Source organism: Acomys minous, assembly GCF_964271855.1.
Source record: "Acomys minous genome assembly, chromosome: 1".
NCBI classification, from domain to species: Eukaryota; Metazoa; Chordata; class Mammalia; order Rodentia; family Muridae; genus Acomys; species Acomys minous.
Window position 1 is genome coordinate 11,526,033 of NC_140483.1, and position 17,514 is coordinate 11,543,546.

Here is a 17,514-nt window from a genome sequence, read left to right on the forward strand (position 1 = left end):
AACTGTTTATTTTCTCTCCCAATGTATAGCAAAAGTCTTTTAAAAGGTTTGTAATTATCATTTCTAATTGTGCTCTGCTTGCTCCAAAATTCTTGTTTTATTAGAGTTGTATTTCACATGGAAAATGGTGCATAATTACAGCTTACAGAATAAATATGAGGGTGGGGGTGTGGCTTGGTGGGTACAGCGCTTGCCTAGCTCATAAACATCCCTTGGCTCTATCTCCAATGCAGCATAAACTAGGCATGGTGGCAAATGTTATAATCCTATCTTTCACTAGTAGAAACAAGAGGATTATGAGTTCAAGGTCATTTTCAGCTACTATATATATATATATATATATATATATATATATATATATATATATATATCAGTTAAGATGAAGCAAGTGCCACTTGGAAGCCTAACAGCACCATGTACCTATTGTGCCTACAAAAGAACTCTGGGTTTGGGCCCAGGCACCTTGCCATCAAGTTCTTCTTAAGGTCACTTCACACACATACACACACACACACACACACACACACACACACACACACACACACACATCTTAAAAAATAACCATCCCAATATAAAGTTAGGATTCGTAAGAAGCTTCTTAGATTAAGCATCTGAGCACTGGTTCCCTTCTTTCTCTCCTATCGAACAGCCAATCAGCTGGCACAAGTACTGGCTGCAACATCCGCATACAGGCGGAGCCTGCACCACTCCCCATTCCTTGCTCTACAACCCTGATCCAAGTGCACACAGCCAGCGCTGTCCTTGCAAAGTGAAAATAAGCAGCCAGTCCTCTGAGAACATCATCCTGTGGCTTCCTACTCAGGGTCCAATCCAGAGCCTCCAAGAAGCCCCACAATCTAGTGGTTCTTATTTCTTGGCCTCATCCCCTTCCACCCTCTCAGTCAGCCCCCATTCCACCCCTGGCTTCCTGGATGCCCTCCTTGCCTTCCGCCTGTCCTCCTGCACTCCAGAACCTTCTTTAAGTTGCTACATCGGTTTCTCCAGTCACCTCGCTACTCCTCACTCCACTGCCCACATGGCCATGCCTTCATTTCCTGCAGACCTCTGTTCAAAGGACTTGCTCTGAAAGCCTTGCCTGCTCAGCCTTACAATGTACCCCAAAAGTCCCTGGGGAACAATAAGAGTCTCCCTTATTCTGCTATGTTTCTTTTAATTACAGGCATTACCACCTGCTTTTTAAATTACATAGGTAGGTCTGTAGATGATCAAATAAATGGTAGATAGAGATTAACATAGTATAAGGTAGATGATACATACGTACATACATACACACATACATACATACACACACATACATGCACATATGCACACATACACACATGATAGAAGATATATAGATAGACGGTAAAGAACCAGATAATCACTTACCAAATTAAGTATTAGATAAGTGATAGATGGATAGATAGATAAGAGATAGATGAGAGATGAGTGGATATATAGGTGATAAATATACACATAACATAATTAGTATTAAAATATGGATAATTAAATGATGGATGGATGGATGGATAGATGGATGGATGGATGAGCAGACTTAGCTTTTAGTTGTTTAGTTTTATGCTCCTGCTAATATAAGAGCACCATTGCATTGCTCCATCCTAACAGTTAATCATGGGTGTGGAATATGTATGTGTTCCTCAGAGAAAGAATAGGAAGGCTACCAAGATGAGACTTGATAGGTTGTAACCATATGGTGGGAGAGGAGGTTGCCTTCTGTCACAGACCTAGGGGATGGGAATAGGGTGAAAGAGGGAGGGAGGGAGGAATGGGAGGAGACAAGCAAGGGCACACAAATTTATATGTAATCTGAATAAATTAATAAAAATATGTATGTGCTCAGTAAATATTTGTCTTATGAATGAATATGCTAGACATGTACTTTCAGACTGTACTCTTAATCACTGTGCCTCACTGTGGCAAATGCACTGACTTCTCTAAGCCTACACATCTAGCATCAACAAAAGAATGCTCAGTGCAGCACACGTACCACTTTGTTTAAACATGGTAATTTCCTCCCTTTCCCTTTTGCCTAATGCTGAGAAAAGCTCTGCGTCTCAGATTTTCTATAGCAGTCCCAGCTTACACATCTTGCTCTGGAAATTATTAGACACGTCCCCCTTTTGTGATCAAAGCTCTACTTGGAATAACTAGTGACATGCTTATCTGATCATGGGTACCATGTGATAGTCTCAGGGGTTCCACTCAGCTCTCTGGAGAGGGGGTGTCCATGAACTGGGGAGCAATGGGTACTTTTCCTACACGCAGTTCTCAGACAAAGTAACATATGATACACATCTGCAGCAACCACCTCACAGATCATGTAAATAAAAAATATAGCAAGAAAGAATATATTTTGAAATACTGCATTAATTTAAAAATCCTAGACTCATGGGAAAGGATATTACTCTGGTTTAAATACTGTGGAACCCAAACGCAGCAGTTAAATTCTCAGTTGTGACATTTCTTAGACCATATGGAGAGTTGGGTGACCTGTGTGGGACACACCTGACTATACAATGCATATGAGTTCTTTGTCAACTTGCTGCAGCTCTTGGCTGCTTAAGGAAATATTGAGTGATGGCCACCAACAATGAACTCTCCTACAGTTCCCAGACTAAAGAGCTGGCCTGCCCCGCCCCCCAGCCAATGCTGAGAGAACCCCAGAAAGCCAGGAAGGGGGTGAGATTCACTCCCCTCTTGGAGCAAGCATGCCGTAGGTAGGACCTGATACCCCAAAACACACAGATGTTTTCTTTTATGAAACTTTGTCCTCAAAGCTTGCCCCAGGAGGGCCCAGGAAAGCTTATGGGAGAAAAGCATACTGAGGCGGAGTCACAGGCATTCCCTGTGGACCCATTAGCTGTGGCCAGAGCCACATGCAATACCCAACACAGGAAGGCACAGCCTACTACAAGCCTCTGGACTTACAGGAAAAAGAGGCTGTGGCGGGGAAAGCCAGCTGATGTTCAGAAAGATAAATACGACCCTCTGCTGGTGGCACACAGCTGCAGTTCTGAATTGACACTTCTGGGCAAGAGGTGGCTTTATCAAGGCTGTCTGGGAATGAGGACATCTGCTTCATCACTCTATGGTGGTGGACAAGGTGGCCTTGAGGGTTGTCAGCATCCATTTACTCCCCGTCATTCCTGTTCTTAACGGCTCTACCTCATCCTCCCCAACATGTTCCAGTGTACACACAGAGAACATCAAGGCTGAAGATCAACCTGAAGCCTGCTGACTCCTTTTTTAAAATTATTATTATTCACTTTACATCCCGGTCATAGCCCCCTCCCTCCTCTTCTCCTGGTCCCACCCTCCCTTCCTGGTTCTCCTAGTCCTCAGAGAAGGGGAGCCCCCATACCCACATGTCCCAGCATATCAAGTCACATCAGGACTGAGTGCATCCTCTTCCTCTTTGGGCTGGTAAGGTAGCCCAGCCATGGGAACGTGATATAGCTCAAGCTGTCCCTGCCACCTCCTTTCTTGCCTGGAGGATGGCCTTAATCTTGAACCAGGGCAAACCCTCCCTCTCTTAAGTCATTTTTGCCAGCTATATGGTCTATTTTCTTGAGTGACTGTGGAAAAACAAGTGACTGAGAGAGAAATAAGCCAAGTTCAGGCTATAGTCTGGGTTGATTTCTCATGCCATAAGGCATTAGGTGAGTTTAAATTTTTATTTATTTATTAGTTGTCTTTTGAGCATCTCCTATGTGATAAACAGTTTTTCAAATGCAAACAGACAAAAATGAAAACCTGTTTTCCCCTGCATTCTTCAAATGATATGAAATCTACAAAAATATAATAAAGGGGCCAAAGAAATGGTTCAGTGATTAAGAGCACTTGCTACTCTTACAGAGGACCTGTGTGTGAGTCTCTGCAGATATACATCAGATCAACAACTATAATGAAATTGTTATATATACAGCTATATCTGATTATACTAGTGAATGAATATCTAATAAATGTTATTAGAGATATGTTTATAAACATTAAGCAAAGCCTTTGACTCCTAAGTCACTTTAGCTGGGTATAAAATTTAAGTTTGAGAGTTACTCCAGAACTATACAAGGCCTGTGGGGTTCTTTTTTTGTTATTATGAATTTGTACACCTTTGTTTAATTCCTAGCTCTTTAGTTCTTCCTGTATATGCCTAGAAGTGAAATGAGTCACATGGTAATCCTATGTTCAGATTTAGAGGTGCCTTCCATGTGTAGACTGCTCAGGTGTCATGGCACTAGTCTCCAGACCACAGGAGGAGCTAAAAGTCCAACAGTAATTTAAAATATCTGTGATAATCTAATTACTAAGTGGGCAAAAAAATTTAATGCTCAAATAGATATTTCATAAGAGACAATGTACAAATGGCCAGCAATCACATAAAGGAATGTTTACCAACTAAATGCCATAAGGTGATACATGGATTAAAAATATGTGACTCATACACACACTGGAATACTATTTAGCTGGGGGAGGGGGAAAGAAAAAAAATATCTTGGCTTTTGGTGCAATATGGGTGGATGTAGAAGGCACATATGGGTGGGTATAGATGGCATTATTAAGTTAAGCAGAAAGACAAACATCACACAGTTTCACACACATGTGGGATGTATATCAGCTGTGTTCAGAAAAGCACAGAGTCAAACTCATTTTCTAGAAGCCAAGAAGAGTTGAGTCTTGGAAGAAATTAGTCTGACGTCACACTAGACAGGCCAAGTAAGCTCAGCATTCTGATACCCAGAGGGTAATTTCAGTCAGAAGAACATTGCATTGCATCATTCAAGCTGCCAAAGAGCAATGATTCTGAATGTTTCTATCAAGAAAAAAAAAAAAAAAACACAAGGTAAGCACTTGTGATGGTGCAGAGCCCAGATATCTTGAATCACTGTCAGGGCAAGCTAGAAATGTACCAATCATCCAGCTAAACCCCATAAAAACAAATGATTGTTATTACCTGTCCAAAGATTGGGCAATCTCTCCATAACTGATGCTACCTGGGCTATGAATATCTTAAATAGGCACAGAATATGTAAATACAGAAGAAAGTGAGTCCTCCTGACCACTTTCCAGATGTGGCATTTCTGAACATTTATGCTCCCCGCCCCTAGACTCCAGAGAGAGAAGGATGCTGATAGATCTGAGTAAGGGAGGCCACTTGCACAAGGGAGAGCTCGGCAGACTGTCACCCAACAAGGCAGAAGTAGTAATGGCTCCAATGGGTAACGTGAGGAAGACGAGGGGACACACAGGCTTTTCCTTAAATGTCTTTCCATAAAAGAGGACTTATAAACTGTAAGCCAAGGGAAGAAGCAGCTTTTACAGGCTGGGTTGCACGGAGATGGAGTCCAAAGTGGTTAAATCACCCATGAGAGGTGAAGCAGTGTGCTACACAGAGCAGGGCTGTAGTCGGGGAGGGAGATTAAAACAGACTCTTATTTGTGCTGGGAAGGCAAGGGTGGAGTGTGGAGAAAGACGTGCCTATGTACATTGTGGCATCAGCAAGGGTCTCTCCCTTTCCAGCCTAGTGCTAATGAGCCAGCAGGAGGTGGAGTTAAGGGTCTCCCTTGTCATCCTTTTCAAACAGTTCCTTTCCTCTATCAGTGATTTCGAAGAGATGCTCTCTAATCTTTAACTGTGGCCTTAGGAAAACTACTTGCCCTTTCTGAGTCTTAATTCCCCTTCCCATAAACTAGGCCTAGTATTTCTAATTGTACTTCATTCCCAACGTCCAAGACTGACTGTGCTCTCCTGGCTCTTCAATTCCACTCTGACTTACGCAGTCTGAGCTGCTAGTTTCCTGAGGGGAAGTATTGGTTACTGGAGGCTCTCAGACTCTCTGATGACTCTCAGACTCCTTCAGGGTCACCTGACCCCAGTCCACATCCCGTGCCTTGGGCTCACTGGTGATGACGCATGAACAGGAGCTTGCCTTCAATTTAAACACTTTGGGTACTTCAAGAGACAAGTCGTTCATCTTTGAAAGCTCTGCTGCTCCTCTTTGTTCAAGCATGATATTGACTATTTCAGTCAACAAAGGCTGAGCATCACAGAGGCCCCAGATAACAAGACGAGACCCCTGCTTTTTTTTTCATTAAATTTTTTCATACAACATATTTTATCACACTCTTTCTCCTTGCACAGTTCCCCCCAGATCCTTTCTATCTCCCTACTCATTCAATTTTGTGCACCTGTGCTTTCTCTCAAACAAATAAATAAGCCACACACAAAGCCAAAAGCACACGAAAAACCATGGAATCCCTTTTGTGTTGGTCAGCTGCTCCTGGGCATGTGACCCTACCCTGGAACATGGTTGATGTGCACATTGGAGAACGTTAGTTTTCCCTTTCCTGGCAAGTAGCATTACAAATGACTTCCTGGTTAAGGGTGGGACTTTGTGTCCACTTTCCCTCTCAGTGCTGGGATTTTGTCTGTTCGAACCTGTGTGGGTCCTGCGCGTGCTGCCACAGTCTCTGTGGGTTCATATGTGCATCAGCCCTGCTGTGTCTGGTTTGATCCTGTGTGGATCTTGTATATGCTGCCACCGTCTCTGTGAGTTCACATGTGTATCAGCCCTGCTGTGTCTGGTTTGATCCTGTGTGAGTCCTGTGCATGCTGCCACAGTCTCTGTGAGTTCACATGTGCATCAGCCCTGCTGTGTCTGGTTTGATCCTGTGTGAGTCTTGTGCATGCTGCCACAGTCTCTGTGAGTTCACATGTGCATCAGCCCTGCTGTGTCTGGTTTGATCCTGTGTGAGTCCTGTGCATGCTGCCACTGTCTCTATGAGTTCATATGTGCATCAGGCCTGCTACATCTGGAAGACATAACTTCCTTGAAGTCATCTACCACTGCTGGCTCTTATAATCTTTCCAATTCTTCTTCCACATAGATCCCTAAGCCTTGAGGGAAGGGTCCTGCTGGAGATGTTCCACTTAGAGCTGAGTGTTCCAAAGTCTCCCACTTTCTGTACACTGTCCAGTTGTAAAGATCTGCTCTTAATGAACCCTCATGTGAGCATCTACTGGCTGAGAATCTTAACGAAATACACAGGGGTCCTGAGGAGTCTAGCTCACCAGCTACTTAACATGATGTCCTTCTGGAAAAATCTCAACCCTTTCCCCTTCCTCTCTCAAAATTAAATTCTCTTATGATGATGCCCTTATAAAACCAGTGACTAATAAAACTGCCAAAAACACAAGCAGGAAAGCAGCTGTCCAAATCAATAATGTTTTCCCTCTGAGACGCTGACTCCTTCCACAAAGTACTTATATATATATATATATATATATATATATATATATATATATATATATATATATATATATATTCCATTTCTTGGCCTGAAGAGTGTCACCCAGCATCCGCTGCCTGTTTGAGATAAGCTCTGAATTGGTGAGAGATGAGAACATGCCAGGAAATTGAGGACACACGGGTATTTTCCTGAGCCGTATTAACACTTCTTGTGCTTTTCAGAGATTAGAACTTTTATCACTGGCTCACACACATAAAAAATGTATTAAACTGCAAAATTTTAGAGCAGAACAGACCAAAATCACCCCCTTTCTCAGGATGCTGTGTGATGATGATGCAGCAGAGTACTGACAAGGAGTGGGAACCCCACTGAGTCAGCGCTCTCCCACTGGACTCACCTTCCCCTCGCTGGGCAAGGCCAATGATTAGGGTGGAACTGAGCAGCTGTCATCTCTGAGGAGTGGAGTGAAGAGCCACATTTACTCTTTGTTGGAAGTTCCTAGATAGAGGAGAAGCTGGGATTACCAAGATGATGCCAACTAAATACCCTGGTAAGTGAATTTTGGATGGCAGCATGCATTGCCAAGCAGTAATGACAGTCAAAAAGACCATTAGGCAGGTGGGAGTCAGTGAGGACAAAAGATACAAAAGGCCAAGCAGACAGTGGGGAAGGAGGCCTAGATAAAGATGCTATGATGCAAAAACACAATAGTCCAATGTGGTCACTTTCTGAATGCTTGCCATGGGTCACATTTCTTTAAATCCTCAACCTAATGTAGTGTTCACAATTCCAAGTAGCTGCCATAATTCTACAGTCTAGTGATAAGTAGCATCTCAGTTCACTAAATCAGATCGCTTGCCACCACCTGCCGGAGCGCTGCACTTCTATTGCTCTTGCTAGATGAGAGGCTGCTGATGTTTTCCAAGTTGGAGATGACCTGGGGTGAGCAGCTCAGATGTTCAGATTCTCTGTGACAATGCAACATGGTCTCGCAGGGCAGGGACAATGGCTTAATGCTTTTCATTTCCTTTATGCAGGAATGTTAAAGATGAAAGACCTAGGGCAGAAGCAGAAATTCCTTCAGTAAAGAACTTCCATCGTGAGCATGAGGACTGGGTTTGATCTCCAGTAGCCAGGCTTTGTTCTTTGTTTTGGTTTTAAAGCCCAGTGTATGGTTTGTGCTCATAATCCAAGTGATTGAGAGGAGACAAGCCAATCTCTAGGGTTCACTGACAAGTCAGCCCCACCTACTCAGCATGTTTCAAGATAGTAAGAGACTCTGTCTCAAAACATAAATGGCGGAACCATACCTGAGAGGTTGAATTCTGGCCTCCACACATAGGCACACACATGTGTGCATGGAGAGAGAGAGAGAGAGAGAGAGAGAGAGAGAGAGAGAGAGAGAGAGAGAGAGAAGAGAGAAGAGAAGAGAGAAGAGAGAAGAGAGAAGAGAGAAGAGAGAAGAGAGAAGAGAGAAGAGAGAGATGGGGTGGGTATCCCAGAGAAGACAGTAAGGACATCTCAGTTATGGGCTACAGCCTATCCATGCTATGGAAGGGAGTGGTAACTGCTAGCTCCACATTCTGTGAGACCACTAGACCACTGTCTCCCTGACTAAACACCTGCAAATCAGAGCTGCTATCTGAAGTGTGACAACGTAGATAATCACTAACCACCCATGAAAAGCCAGCAAGCCTTCTCCATATGTCAAGCGTTCTGAGCCAACTAGAAAGAAGGACTTCCCCTGTGTTTCTGATTAATCATTTCTAAGAAAGAAAGAACAGAGTCATGGCGGGGCTTGACGCAATCCACAAAGTGGAGATTCCACAAACAAGTGACGTGGCAGAGCAGGACTGAACACAGGTCCTCCGCCAACTAGAGTTTTGTCAATTCAGAATGAGAAATGACCTTGAAACCTATGAGACCAAATCAAAAGTTGGTACAATGTATGAATTAATCTAGAGTGGGAAAAGATGACTGGATCCTGGGAGAGTCAGTTACCTCCATGAGGAATGTAAGACTTAGAATGAGCCTTTAAGAATGAACACGACTGTAGAAAGCATGGGATGGCGGGGGAGGGGCGGGGGGGGGAATGGTGTGGGAAGCCAAGTGGGCCAAGGCTTCATGGAAGGGGACTTCAGCCAGGATGTGTTGGACTCTCCAGAGCCCAGACATGGCAGCTCTGAATGTCAGCATGAGGAGTGGGCAGAAATCCATGCTAGCTCCTTCCAGTCACCATCAGCGTCTCATTTCACTAGGCCTTTCTATTCCTCCTTGATCATTTAAGAATACCTGTAGGAAAAGCTAGCTAGAAAGGTAGAATCCTTCCTTCCTCTTACCGAGCTGTGGCCTCAAAGTAAAAGACAACTCAATCTAGTGTGTGTATGTATGTGTGTGTGTATGTGTGTGTGTGTGTGTGTGTATATGTGTGTGTATGTGTGTATATGTGTGTATATGTGTGTGTGTGTGTGCATGCATGTGCATGCAAGCATGTGCATACCTGTGCACTGTGTGCCCATGTGCATAGGAACCAGAAGGCAATCTCACGTCTCAGGACACTGTGCACCGACCTCCTGGTTTTCTGTTTTTTGGTTTGTAGGCAGGGTCTCTCCTTGGCTGTAAACTCACTGACTCAACAGCTGTAGACCAGGAAGCCCTAAGGATCCACTTGTCTACAGCTCCTCAGTGTTGAGATTATAAGAGCACCATGCCTGGCTTTTTACAAAAGTGCTAGGCATTGAAGTCAAGTCCTCCTGCTTTCATGGCAAGCACTTCACCAGTGGGGCCATCAGGATTTTATGAACCTCATCAGCACTACTGTCTCTCACAAAGGCTCCCCAAGAATCCTAGCTCTGGGCTGGGCATGGTCTAGGGAGGCAGAGGCAGGTGGATGAATGCCGTGTGACTTCACTTAGATATGGAGTGTAAAAGAAGAACACATAGAAGTAGACAATGCAGTGGTGGTCACCCAGGTGGAGTGGGGGAGGTAAAGAAATGTTACAGAAAGGATGCAAAGTCTCATAGAGACAGGAGGACTCAGTCCTGAGCACTACAGTACAGCATGATGGAGGACTCAGTCCTGAGTACTACAGTACAGCATGATAGAGGACTCAGTCCTGAGCACTATAGTACAGCATGATGGAGGACTCAGTCCTGAGTACTAGAGTACAGCATGATGGGGACTCAGTCTAGAGCACTACAGTACAACAGGATGGAGGACTTGGTCCTGAGCACTACAGTACAGCAGGATGGAGGACTTGGTCCTGAGCACTACAGTACAACAGGATAGAGGACTTGGTCCTGAGCACTACAGTACAGCAGGATGGAGGACTTGGTCCTGAGCACTACAGTACAGCAGGATGGAGGACTTGGTCCTGAGCACTACAGTACAGCATGATGGGGACTCAGTCCTGAGCACTACAGTATAGCATGATGGGGATTCAGTCCTGAGCACTACAGTACAGCATGTGGCCTGTTGTTTCCACTAATCTTTCTTAAGATTTATTATTTTATGTGTATGAGTGCTTTGCTTGTGTGTGTGTGTGTGTGTGTGTGTGTGTGTGTGTGTGTGTACCCTGTACATAAAGTGCCCACGGAGGACAAAAGAGGGCATTAGATCTCCAGCCACCGTGTGGGTGTTAGAAACTGAGCCCGGATCCTCTGCAAGAGCAGCGCTCATTGCTCTGACTGACATGCAAGGCCGTCATGCCTGTGCCCCAGATGCCTCCCCCACCTTCCCCACATCTCGGCTGGAGCCCCACCCCCATGCCTGGCCTCATCTTGCCTCCCCGCATCATCTGTTCCCTTCTACAACCTCTCCTTTCTTCAGTTGTCTTCATTCATAAAGACGCATGCCAAATCTTACATTTTCTGTCGAGATAACTGACTCTCCCAGGCTCCACCGAGCCACCTCTGCATACCCCTAACCATCTATTTTAGATAAGCTTAGAAACTGTTCTCAAAGCAAAAATATTTCCCATGCCATCTACCAAGCTATAATACAAAAGAATTAGCCTGTCAAGCTTACATTGTTCAGTCAACAAAAAACACTCAGAATATATTGTATAGATAAAAAAAAATGTTGTTAGTACTTCTATGGATATTTTTACAAAAATATATCTAAGAGAAAAAAAAATACAATCCAAATCACCAAAACCCCAAGACAACAATTAGAGCCCAAGAAATCAATACAGTATAATTTTCTCTTATATGGCTTTTCATATATACTGTATCACAAGAGGGATTTGCCAAATTAAAATTTCCAAACTACATGACAGTACGGGATACAAATTACCAAAAACCCACTGCTGTAGTAGAAAGATATTTCATGACAGCTAAATTAAACCATTCAATCATGGGACTGGAAACCAAGACAGAGAGACCAGCTGGGGATCAAATGGTCAAAAATCTGAAAGGAAGGTGCAGTGTGTGACTTCAGCTAGGGAGGCATCAGGCCAGGGACAGGCTCTGGTGCCCATGAGTTAATCAGCTTTCCGGTACTGTAACAAAAGCCAAAGATAATCAACTTATGAAGAGAAAAGGTTTGTTTTGGCTCACATGCCTACTTCATTTCGAAAAAATGGTGTCATCGTAACCACAGCGCCTATGACATATATGGAAACTAGGTCTTTGTGTCAAAAGTGATGTCACTACAGATGTGCAATCACACACTGCTACACAATTGTCAATGTGAAAGCTGCAAAGTTCTCCAACATGTACTCTGATCTACACTGGACTATATAATGTAGGTGAGAGTTAAACCTTTCCAAATATGCCTTCCCTGTCACCAGATGTTACCCTGAATGTTTTAGCACCGTGTTAGAAAGGCTCACTGATGGGTGAGTTTTCCTAGAGTGTGACAGAAATGTTCACTGCCTGTATGTCATCACTTGAAGGCCTGTCTCTAAGTTGTTACTGAGGCTTTGGAAAGTTGCTTTGGGTATAAAAACAAAGCAAAACTATTTCTACAACGCAAGGGCTTCCTGGAACTGAGAGGCGCTTCCTATTTAAGATGCCCAAGGTATGGCTGGTAAGGTAGCTCAGCAGGGACAAGCCTTAGTTTCACATGCCTGGTAACCTGACATCCATACCCAGAACCCGCATGGTAGAAGGAGAGAACCAACTCCTGTATGCTGAACTCTGACCTCCACACAAGTGCTCTAGCATGGGCACGCACGCGCGCGCGCACACACACACATACACACACACACACACTATACACATGACACATGCATGCACAATAATGCCAAATAAATAAAACTAAAATGCCAAAGGCAGCATCTAGGACACTTTAGGTATTGACTAGCTGGCCCTGCCCTGGCCAGCCTTCCCTTTACTGTGTCCTCACTCGGACATTGCATCAAGGAGTCCAGCTGATGTCCTTCCTCAGAATCAAGCACTCAGTCGTTTACAGTCCCTGGGTCTTGTTTTCTAAAATCCAAGTCACTGTCCCTTCTGTCAAATGTTTTCTAGTACCTCAGTTTCCCCAACTTGTTGAACAGTGTTTCTTCGCTGCACATATTCCATAGGTATAAAAGTAACGATTCTTCTGATTCTCACCACCCAGTCAAGGCCGAGTTCACATGTCCCCTGAGGTTCACTTGAGAGCCACCCTCAACCGGTAACTCCAACGTAGCCATACAATAAATGCCTCACATGATGATGCTTTGGGTAACACTTTTTCAAATGTTTTCCAAGTCTGTGTGTGACCTGTTCATGGCCCAAATAGAATTCACATTTTAAATATGCCAAGAAAGCTGGTATTTCATATATTCAAAGGTGAATTATTTTAGAGAACAAAGCATTAGACTTTAAAATGATCACCCACATCCTAATCCGCACCTCATTTGTATTGATTTATCATATTTGTGTAAAGTATAACCTTCTCTTAAGATTTTTATTTTTTGTCAATTATTTGTGTTATACCACAGAGACAAACATTCACTTTAACAACTTTTTTTTTCAGTTTCTCGTTCCTTCTTTCTCTATGCCCGATATTCATATGTTTAAGCTTGATCAATAAGATTACCCGAAAGAACAAAAAAAAAAAATGCCACTAATTTCTCAAATGCCAAACCTAAAGAAATCTGTTAAAGAAGATGCGAGAAGTGTTAGCTCTTTCTGTGTTGTTACAACCCAAGCTTAGCAGGAATTCTAACGCAGTCTTCTGAACACACTTCCAGGGTGAGAGCCACCACTCTAACTGTATCCGAGTGTGATGATTATGCCATTTCCATCTGCTTTGCATAAATAATATACTCAAGTGGCCCTAACCTCTACATATGTGATAAATAGTGCAATTAATTAATATAAATGTCCTCCAGCCCTGTACTCTGGGTACAACGGGCATGAAATGCATGACATGCTTTAAAAACGACCAGCGTAATTATCTCCCAGATTCCATTCCTAGAGGGCATATCTTCTACCACTGGACGCTGACGAATCTGACCCTGTGAGAAGGCTGCTCTGATGGAGGTAGAGGCTTGAGGGTGTACCAAGTGCAACATCAGACTGTGGATATATGCGTTTGGTGTCAAGGGAATGCTGGCTTCTAGCTTTGGTGACGGTGAGGTGGGATATAGAATCCATATTTTCATAGCGTAAAAATACGCAACTGTCTTAATACAGCATTCCGACACGAGTTCTAACTCTGCCGGGCACCATGTGAAGCCCTGAGCAAATGTGATCGAACCTTTATGTTCATGATGATGTCTACTGCACAGGAGGAAACTGAGGCTCTGGAACATTCTTTTGCGTGCCCTGTGCTGCACTTCTAAAATACACCTCACCTTTTTTGTTTCATGGTTTCTGCTGTGTTGGATGTGAATACCATTAAGAATCTACAATTCCAACTAGGGTTTTTTTTTTTTATCTCTTTCTGTAATCAGGAAACAAATAATAAATAAATAATGAGTGAAACTTAGGAAGCTGACCCTGTGGCCCTATCACAGATCTAGTGGGGGAACCAAAGCTCCACAGCTCATATTCGGCTGTCCGTGCTAGCCATGCCTTTCTTCCCACAGCTTCATCCTCCCATCTGTCTTCCTCTGCAGTCTTGTCAACAGTCTGCTCTTCCATAAGGCTCCCTTCTGGGAAACAGTCCACGTTCCTGCCCCCAAGCCCCACCCCCAGCATCCCTGAAGCCTTCTTAGCTGTCCTCTACCGTGGCCTGGATGACCCAATATCACATCTTCTGCTTCTGCATCCTTCATCACTAATTCCCCAGTTCTGCCTCTACCGGTTCTAACCAGCGCCTGGCATATAATTACAGTATTGACAAAGAAAAGAACTTTAAGCCTAAGGATGCATGAGCATGCTTGCACAGTCTGAATCTGGTCTCTCCATTCCTTTCCTCCTTGAGTCGGTTATCTTTCTGCTATCACAGAAAGTACCTGGTATATTCAGTTTATAAAGGGAAAAGGTTATTTGGGGTTACCATTTTGGAGACCCATCCCATTATCAGTTGGCTCTATTGCCTTAGGTCTTGGGCAACACATTAGGACATGACTGCTTGGCAAAGCAAAACCAGTTAACCCAAAGTTAGGAAGGAAAAATGAAAGGAAAAAACAGGATTCCACTACCCTCCCTAAGGGAATGCTCTCTAGAATTTAATAATGACCTCCATCTGACTTAGGCCTCTTCTTAAAGGTACTGTCTCCTCCAAGAGGCATCTCTCTGGGAACCTTTGTGGATCCACAAAATACAAGCTTCCCTGAAGCAAGCAAGGCTGAACAATTACCCTCTTTTTAGGCTAAATGCCTTTGTATGTTTTCAGTTCACAAATGGGACACAGCCGAGAGCGGTGAGATGAGAGAAAGCCATGTTGAAAGCCAGCACATACTTGTATATGGATACATTCTTCCCAGGGACCTAAGGAACCATGGGGAGGGAATTTAAGTTTTTCCAGAATCTTCTACCAGAGTTCCCAAGAAGAGAAACCATGAGTTGCTAAACTCTTTTATGTTAAAGGGGAAAGTTGGGAAACTAAGGCTTTTGTGGTAAGATTGCTGGTTTAGCAAAGAAAAGTACAGGCTTCCCACATCAATTGTCAGATGACTAAGAAATAGATTATCATTGTTTATCTCAAGGGGCAAACTGTCCTGTGTTTCATCTGACAGGATGACATGGAGAAGACCTTGCGGCTTGTTTGCTTAGAATAATTTAACACAGAGGTTGACTGTTGGGGCCAAGCTTCTTGTGGACAAAGACCCAAGCAATGTTCTTACATTCAACATGGGAGACACCGAGTGTCTCTGTGTCGTGACTTCCCTGGCCTCTGAGGTCTGCACTCTTGTTTAAGGGACAAATACACTGTATTCTCATCCAGAAGAAGTTTGCTTCGGGAGAGAGGGAGGAGACTGTTCTGAATGCATTTCATGGAACGGACTAGATTGTGTCTGACTCCAGGAGAGTGTTCCACCACAGGATCCCCACCCCCACATGGGTCCTGCTGGGCTTCTAAGTCTAGTGCATGCACCTATTTAAAGCAAGAAACCAGGTGGAGGTATCTTTTACTTTTACTTGGGTTTCAAATTTTCTTGAGGAATACACAACATACACTGACTTGAATAATTCAATACACCCCAACAGGTCTTCCTGTGTGCCTTAGAAGCAATACCCCATGCTGTCCATGGTTCCTGCCAAGCTCCCTCTCCACCACAGAGGAGGGAGCAGCAGGTCCATCCATTTCCATGGACTTCTGGATCTCCAGAGTGTCTGACACATGTATGATGCTCTGCAAAGATTGGCAAAGAACCGCCCAATGTCTCTGTGCAGAAAGGTCCATTCTCTCAAGTTTGGGGTCTAATCTAATCTATTTGTGAAAAGTGACAACTCTCCATGTGTCAGCCTGAATGAGTCCTGAGCTCTTTTTCCAAAGCCAAGGGGATAGGAAAATCCTTGCTAAGGTGAGGCAGAGCCTTAGAGACTGTCCAACTGAAGGGATCCAAATAACGGGCTGTGGGGCTTGTCAGAAGCCCTGGCACGGCGCCTTAGACAGCAGCTTATTCATTCTTTCGGCTTCCCTTCCTTCACCTGTGAGTGAAGTCGGCAACAGCACCTGCTTTAAGGGTTTGTTTCGAGGATGAAAGGCAAATCTTACAATGGTGCCTGGGTCATAATAAAAACTCATATAACTGCTAAATACAGCTTTTATTATTAAAGAGAGTCAAATTGAAGTCATCTTAATAAACATCTCACTTTTAAATTAAAGCAATTTTTTCCTTAAAAAAAAAAAAGCAACACATGCCTCCAACTATAAACTCAAATGAGAAAGCTTGGTATCTCACAGGGAGAACAAAAACTCAGACAGCAGTCTACAGGGGCACCCTAGGGGTCCCTCTGCCAGCCCTGAACAGCACCTGCTCCCCTCCACGGTACCCCTAGGATGGTACTTCTGCACCTGTCTCCGCCATGTGCTTCCTGGTTGGGCAGCACAGTTGTTATCACACACAGATCTGTCCTCTGCCTCATTTGTGGACTCCTGTAAGGTGAGGGGGGAAAATGACATTTTGTTTTTGTGATTTCCAGTCCCCAGTGAGGAGTCGGGGGACATCAGAATAAGCTCACAAATATTTCATGGGTTAACTTAGTCAGGAGGCATTTTTTTTAGCCTCACTGACATGAGAGCCCCAGGCTAAGTGTAAGGAGCAATAAGCTGAGAAGGTGACTGTGACTGTTTGCTAACGACCTCTTAAGAAGCTGGAAGGAAAGGGAAGGCTACCACCCTCTCCTGCTCCTCCTCTCTTGGAGCTTTCCTGTCACACGTGCACACGCCACACCATGGGCAATTGATGGCCTATGTTTTAATTTCTGTTAGAAGCGCAAAGGGTCTTGTGCCCACAGATCTCCAGGGAAACCAAGAACCTTAAGCATGCAGGATTGTCCTCTTAAAGGAAAGGACATAAGATTTGTTTTTCTACTCAGATAGCTAGGAACTGGGGGGGTGATTAATAGCCAGCCCAGTGACCTGTGCAAGCTGAAGGTCCAGGCCATATCAAACTCCCACAGCCAGGACTGGAGGTGGCTAGTAGTCTAAGTGACACTTACATTATGTGTATAGCCAGTGGCTCCCTCCAGCTCCTACAACCAGCATCTGAGATGACTAATAACCCAGATGACCTCTAACTATTTGTATGACCAAGACCATTCCAGATCCTTCCTTCCACCCTTCAGCTAGTACAAGCAGCCTATCTCTAGAACCCATAGTCTTGGGAGAAATAACATGTATTTTGAGTTGAATTTCAAT